The 8,009-nt window shown below is 36.5% G+C and overlaps 1 non-coding gene across 1 annotated transcript; it reads right to left on the bottom strand.

The window, feature by feature from the left end:
• Window positions 1-1,543: 1,543 nt before the first annotated feature.
• LOC121230065 (small nucleolar RNA R71) lies at window positions 1,544-1,650 on the bottom strand. Its single transcript, XR_005928017.1, has one exon. It is a non-coding gene; the product is annotated as a small nucleolar RNA R71 (small nucleolar RNA).
• Window positions 1,651-8,009: the final 6,359 nt, after the last annotated feature.

Genomic DNA, 8,009 nt, shown 5'->3' with positions numbered 1-8,009 from the left:
AGCCGGATTCATCATCAAGACTGAAGATCTCTCCTAAATTTCCCTTCAGGAGTTTTGGGTTTTCTTTATGTTTTGTATTCTTTATTCTTCTGAGATGTTTTCTTATTTAGTTATGAACTAAAACCCCTAAATACCTAAGGGGAATGAAACCTAAGATGAATCTTGTTATTATTTTTTGACTCATATGATAAATATTTAACTTGTTCTTAATTCTTGTTTTGATATCCCAGGATACTGATTCAAGACAAGCTCTTATTCAGAGGAGGAATAGACCCTGTCTAAGAGTACAATTGTCATAATTAAGTGGAGTTGATTGCGTGCCTAGACATAGGGTGACAAGATTTTGCCGAAATAAAGGTGAAACCTAATTAGAGAAAAGAGTCTCAGTTATTCAATCTAGGGATTAGATGTTATTAGTCTTGAATAAGGATAATAACATAACTTAGGGATCTCTACGGAACAAGTTGAATGAATAAATCGTCCGATTCGGAGCTAGAATAACAAATAAAGTCTAGGTGGATTTTTCCTTAGGTATTGTCTTAAGTCAATCGATTTTTCCTAAAAGCAATTCCCCAATTCTTTTCTCTACGCGTTCTTAGTTTAGATAATTAGTTAATTAAAACAAAACCCCATTATTCTTAGGCTAGATAATAAAAAGACAGCCATTACTAGTACTTTTAGTTCCTTTGGGTTCGACAATCCGGTCTTGCTAAAACTAGACTACTGTTCGATAGGTACACTTGCCTACATCGCGATAATAGTGAGTTTCAAGAACCATTAATTATAAATATTTAAAACCTATCACGAAACCACGCGATCAAGTTTTCGGCGCTGTTGCTGGGGAACTAAGATATTAGGAACGCTCAAAATTTATTACTTCAGCCATTTATTTTTTCTTGAAATTTAATTTAATTTTATTATTATTATTTATAAACCTACTCTTTCTTTCTCTTGACAGGTTTTTATAGTTTATGACTAGAAGAAACCCGTCGGGACCATTACTTTTTAACGAAGAAATAGATCGTACAGTTCGTAGAAACCAAAGAGAAATAAGGCGCAGCTGAAGATACACTGAGAACGAGTAAGAAGATGATACTCAACCCCTAACCAAAGACATGGCTGAAAACCAAGGCAATCAGCTACCTCCTGCAATTTCGGTTAATTAGAATCCTGCTCAACGTACTATGTATGATTATCTAAACCTTCTTTAATAGGAACTAAATCAAGCATAGTTAGACCTGCTTTAGCTGCAAATACTTTTGAATTAAAACCTAACACTATTCAAATGATACAACAATTTGTTCAGTTTGATGGTTTGCAGGATGAGGATCCCAATACTCATTTAGCCAACTTCTTAGAACTATGCGATACATTTAAAATTAATGGCATTTCTGATGATGCCATACGTCTTCGGTTGTTTCCCTTTTCATTGAGGAACAAAGCTAAACAGTGGTTTAATTCGTTACCACGAGGGTCAATTCTTACTTGGGAACAAATGACCAAAAAATTTTTACTAAAATATTTTCTGCCGGCTAAAACGGCTAAATTACGTAATGATATCTTTTCTTTTGTGCAGATGGATTTAGAAACACTCTACGATGCATGAGAGAGATACAAAGACCTTTTGAGAAGATGCCCTCACCATGGGTTACCGCTTTGGCTCCAAGTTCAAACATTCCACAATGGTCTGAATCTTTCGACTCGACAAATTGTTGACGCAGCTACTGGCGGAACCATCAATAATAAAACACCTGAAGATGCCTATAAGTTTACAGAGGAGATGTCACTGAATAACTATCAGTGGCAAGTCATGAGGACAAAGCCAACAAAAACAGCTGGCGTTTAAAACGTCGATTCGGTCACCATGCTCTCTAATCAGGTAGAACTCTTAAATAAAAAGATTGATGGTTTTCTTAGTTCTTCACAGGTTCACCCAGTAATGCAGTACGAAGCAAGTAGCGGTGGAACAAACCGTTCGGAATACCAACCTTATGGCCATAGCATGGATAACGATCAATTAAACTACATGGGTAATAATTCTCGACCTCAAAACAATCCATATAGTAACACTTATAATGAAGGTTGGAGGAACCATCCCAATTTTTCGTGGGGCGGCCAAGGAAATCAAGGACCTCAACATCCTCCGGGCTACCAACAACCACCCTACCAACAGGAAAAGAAGCTGAACCTTGAATAGATGCTCTCAAAGTTTATATCGGTGTCAGAAACTCATTTCCAGAACACCAAGACAGCACTTAAGAATCAACAAGCATCGATCCAAGGGCTCGAAACTCAGATATGCTAGCTATCCAAACTGATCTCGAAAAGACCACTAGGAAATTTACTTAGTAACACCAAATCAAGGGAGTATGTCAAAGCAATTACACTAAGGAGTGGTAAAGTGTTAGCGGAATCTGAAAAGAAGTTAGCACAAGAAGCCGTGGAAAGCAAAATGAGGGAAGAAAAACCCGAAAATAGTGACAAACCAGTGCCAGAGGAATATAAACCACCAGTTTCATATCCGGCAAAATTGAAAAAAGATCGCATTGATGCACAATTCGGTAAGTTTCTTGAACTTTTTAAGCAATTACATATCAACTTACCTTTTGTTGAAGCCATCTCGCAGATGCTTACCTATGCAAAATTTTTAAAGGAGTTTCTAACAAATAAAAGGAAGTTCGAGGACTTATCTACAGTAGAACTCAATGAGGAGTGCTCAGCCATACTCCAAAACAAGCTGCCAACCAAACTAAAAGATCTAGGAAGTTTTACTATCCCTTGCTTAATTGGGAGTCTCAATGTTGAAAAAGCACTAGCTGATTTAGGCACTAGCATTAATTTGATGCCATATAAAATGTTCAAACAACTTGGTCTTAGGGAACCTAAGCCTACTAGGATGAGTATCCAATTAGTCGATAGATCTGTTAAATATCCTAGGGGTATTATAGAAGACGTACTCGTAAAAGTAGATAAATTTATATTCCTTGTTGATTTTGTTGTGCTTGACATGGATGAAGATGTGGAAGTACCCTTAATTTTAGGGCGCCCATTTCTAGCCATTGCTAGAGCTATAATCGACATGGGTGACGGTAAATTGGTACTTAGAGTAGGTGACGAGGAGATTATCTTTAAAATTTATGAGGCTATGAGATTCTCTAGGGAACAAGATAATTCATGTTATTTTATTGACTCTATTGATCATATTACCCAAGACTCTTTTCAGGAAATTGTACAAGAAGAGACGACGGAACCGTATCTAGCTCAAAGCTAGGGGACAGGTGAGGAACCTAAAGACTATTCGTCAAGACAAGTAGAATATGAGGGTATTAAGATAAATGATGAACTTAAGTAAAAACCCTCTATTGAGGAGCCTCCCAAATTGGAACTTAAACAATTACCAAACCACTTAGAATACGCATTCTTTGGAAATAATTCTACATTACCAGTTATTATTGCTTCTAACTTGCAACCCAAGGAGAAAGAGGAATTAATCCAAGTATTAAAAGAACATAAAAAGGCCATAGCTTGGAAAATTTCTGACATTAAAGGAATCAGCCCTTCTTTTTACACCCACAAAATTTTGATGGAAGATGAATACAAACCGTCTGTGCAAGCTCAAAGACGTCTGAACCCCAACATGAAAGATTGTAAAAGCTGAGGTAATTAAAATTCTAGATGCTGGACTTATTTATCCTATTTCTGACAGTTGTTGTCCCCAAGAAAAGAGGCATAACGGTTGTGACCAACGAGAAGAATGAATTAATCCCAACAAGAACAGTCACAGGATGGAGAGTTTCCATAGACTACAAGAAACTGAATGATGCCACAAGAAAAGATCACTTCCCCTTGCCATTCATTGACCAAATGTTGGAAAAATTATCCAGACACATGTATTACTGCTTTCTAGATGGACTCTTTGGTTACTTCCAAATCCCAATAGCTCCTGAAGATCAAGAAAAGACGACATTCACATGCCCATATGGTATGTTCGCTTATCGTAGAATACCTTTTGGATTATGTAATGCTCCTGCCACTTTTCAGCGCTGTATGATAGCCATATTCGACGAACTCGTGGAAGATATCATGGAAGTACTTATGGATGATTTTTCGGTATTCGATAACTCTTTCCATCTCTACCTTAAAAATTTAAAACGAGTCTTAATAAGATGTGAGGAAACAAACCTTGTGCTTAATTGGAAGAAATGTCACTTCATGGTTCAAGAAGGTATTGTATTAGGGCATAAAATTTCTAGTAAAGGGACTGAGGTGGATAAATCTAAAATAGAAACAATCAAAAAATTACCACCTCCTAGTTCGGTTAAGGCTATTAAAAGCTTTTTAGGACATGCAGGTTTTTATAGAATATTTATTAAGGATTTTTCTAAAATAGCTAAGCCTTTGACTAAATTACTAGAAAAAGATATACCTTTTAACTTCGATCAGGAATGTTTAGAAGCATTTAATACTCTAAAGGATAAATTAATTAATACTCCAATCATAATTGCACCTGATTGGAACTTTTCATTTGAACTAATGTGTGATGTAGGTGACTTTGCAGTAGGTGCAGTATTGGGACAGCGAAGAGACAAGCATTTTCAACCTATCTATTACTCCAGCAAAACCTTAACGGCTGCACAAGAAAACTATACTACTACAGAAAAAGAGTTGCTAGCTGTGGTTTTTGCATTTGATAAATTTCGATCATATCTCATATTGTCTAAAGTTGTTGTTTACACTAACCATTCCGCCCTTCGCTACCTTTTAACTAAAACTGATGCAAAACCTCGACTCATTCGATGGATTCTCCTATTGCAGGAATTCGACTTGGAGATTCAGGATAAGAAAGGAGCTGAAAATCTCGCGGCTGATCATCTTTCCAAACTTGAGAAATCTAATATTGGAGAACTAGATGACGTTGAAATAAATGATTCGTTCCTTGAAGAATAATTTTTCGTTATATTTAACTCCAAGGTACCTTGGTTTGCAGACATCACTAATATTTTAGCTGCTAACATCATCCCAAAAGGGTTAACACACCAGCAAAAGAAGCAATTCTTTAATGATGTGAAAAACTACTTTTGGGATGACCCGTTTCTGTTTCGCAGATGTACAGATCAAGTAATTAGAAGATGCATTACAAGATCAGAAACATCAAAAATATTGGAATACTTCCACTTAGGGCCAACCGGAGGATACTATAGTGGAACTAAGACCGCACACAAAATACTTGAATCAGATTTTTATTGGCCTTCGTTATTCAAAGACGCTATCAGGTATGTTGCTTCATGTGACAAATGCCAACGGATAGGTAACATATCTAAACGTGATGAAATGTCTCAAAACTATATGCTTTCATGTGAAATATTTGACGTTTGGGGTATCGATTTCATAGGCCCATTCCCCAGTTCATTTGGGAATAAATACATCTTAGTAGCAGTTGACTACATGTCCAAATGGGTAGAAGCCCAAGCTCTACCTACTAATGATGTTAGAGTGGTAATACGTTTCCTTAAAAAACTCTTCTCGAGATTCAGAACACCTATTGTAATTATCAATGACAGGGGCACTCATTTTTGTAATACCCAATTTGAAAAAACCCTTAAGAAATACAGAGTTCATCATAAAACAGCCACCCCATCCCATCCTCAAACTAATGGACAAGTTGAAGTAGCAAATCGAGAAATCAAACGGATCCTTGAAAAAACAGTAGAATCAAATAGAAAAGACTGGGCAACGAAAGTAGATGATGCCTTATGGGCTTACAGAACTGCTTTTAAGACTCCCATCGGAACATCACCTTACAGACTTGTTTATGGAAAAGTTGTCATCTACCATTCGAACTAGAGCATAAAACTTTTTAGGCTATTAAAATTCTAAACCTTGATCCTGAACTTGCAGGAAAAAATAGGTTGATGTAGCTAAACGAACTTGATAAATGGCGAGCCAATGTATACGAAAATTTACGCCTATACAAGGAAGTAACAAAGCGGTGCCATGACGTTCGTTTAAAGCAACGAAAACAATTTTAAGTTGGAGATCTCGTCTTACTGTACAACTCAAGACTCAAATTGTTTCCCGGTAAACTAAAATCATGATGGTCAGGACCCTTTGTAATTCAATCTGTTCTTCCATATGGTATAATAGAGGTAAGTCACCCATTATACAATATTTTCAGAGTAAATGGACACCGTCTCAAACTTTATAATGGTGAGAATTTTAAAGTCGATAGAGAGGAGCTACGACTCCACAAACTGCCCTGAATAAACCAACAAGGTAGCAGTCCAGCTTAGACTATAAACAAGCGCTTCTCGAGAGGCAACCCGAATACTAACGATTTTAAATTATTTACATTTCAAGTTTTAAACATTTAGGTCACTAACAGAGTACTTAAAGCACAGGCTCCCAACTCCACACGGCCTAGCACACGGTCGTGCTTAAGGTCGTGTGACCAACACGGATAGAAACACGACTGTGCGAGATGGCCGTGCAGAAACAGGGTAGAAAATTTCCCTAAACACGGGTTGCGACAAAACACCACGGCCGTGCGACATGGCCGTGGTCGAATCTGGCCCGTGTCTAGCACCCAAGGACAACACTGTCAGAATGACACGGGCGTGCGAAAACCTACACGACCGTAGGAGAAGCGAACTACGCCAGACAAAGCTTTGCGACACGATCTTGTACCCACACGACCTACACACACGGGCGTGCAAGAAGGCCGTATGATGACATCATAATTCGCGACGAACATGGATGGGACACGAACCACACAGGCGTGTGCACCGGTCGTGCCATTCGAAAAATTAGAATAATTATCTTATTTTATTTTTCTTTCATCAAATTTTTAAGATTCATTTGTTTTTAAGATTCATTTGTTTTCCTTTTAAATGGCTTACCTTTAGAATCAAGCTTGCCATCCAGAGTTATCTCCAATACTCGATCTCGTCAATCCAAGAATATCATCCATTCTTAATACAGAAAGTTTCATTTCTCTCCCTATCTTAATTTTATACACTCTAATATCTATCTTTTTACATTGAGGGCAATGTACATCTTAAGTGTGGGAGGTATTTATTTCACTACCAGAAAAATCCATGAATGATTGCCTTGTTCTCTTGAAAAGCTTTCATATCATATTTAGGATAAAGTTTAATTGATTTATGATTTTGATTGATATATCTTGAATTAATACATAGGGATTTATGCATTGATTATTTAAACTTTAAGACATCAGAGAATCAAGCATGATAAGTTGATTTTTAAGAATTTAAAATTATAGGTTGTTTCCCCAAGTCTAGGTATTACTTTGAATCAGAATTCACGAGTCTAAACATCAAAAAGCCATACTTTTTGTGAGATTTTTGAGCCTTTTGAGCATCTATTAATTCTTTCATGCTCACTTTTATTATTGCTTTGAGTGCGTCAGTATTGAACTGTTATTCTAGAACTTACTTGATTATGCATGTCGAGACCACACCATTTGATTTGATATGTCAAAATGATTAAGGCACTTAGGATTAACCCACTCATGCCATGAAAAGCCTACCTTCACAATTAACCCCTAGTAAACCCCCTTGAGCCTAACAAGCAATTTCTTGTATTACCTTTAATATTAACCTTTAACCTATTATTGTTGAAATCCCCTAAATTAATCCCTATTTTTTGTCGAGATTTGAGTTGAATGGATTGCTTAGCTATGTTTTGTTCTTAATAGTTAGTCTATATTATTTTAACTTGTTCTTAAAAAAAACTATGTATACATATCTGTAATTTCATATTCTAAGAAGAAGCTCTATTCTAAGCAAGTGAAGATTAACTCTTTTTTTAGTTAGGCAATTTTTCAATTCAATCTCGATTCTAACCCTTTCTTTCAACTTATGACCACACCCCCTAACCAAGCCTCATTACAACCCTCTAAAGACCTTTTGATTGATGTATCATCTTAAATGATAATGGTGGATATTTGATTTTCATGCAAGTCTATGGTAATGACTTTTCATTATTGACTA

The sequence above is a fragment of the Gossypium hirsutum genome, chromosome A05 (genome assembly GCF_007990345.1).
Source record: "Gossypium hirsutum isolate 1008001.06 chromosome A05, Gossypium_hirsutum_v2.1, whole genome shotgun sequence".
NCBI classification, from domain to species: domain Eukaryota; kingdom Viridiplantae; phylum Streptophyta; class Magnoliopsida; order Malvales; family Malvaceae; genus Gossypium; species Gossypium hirsutum.
This window is presented reverse-complemented; position numbering and strand designations above follow the sequence as displayed.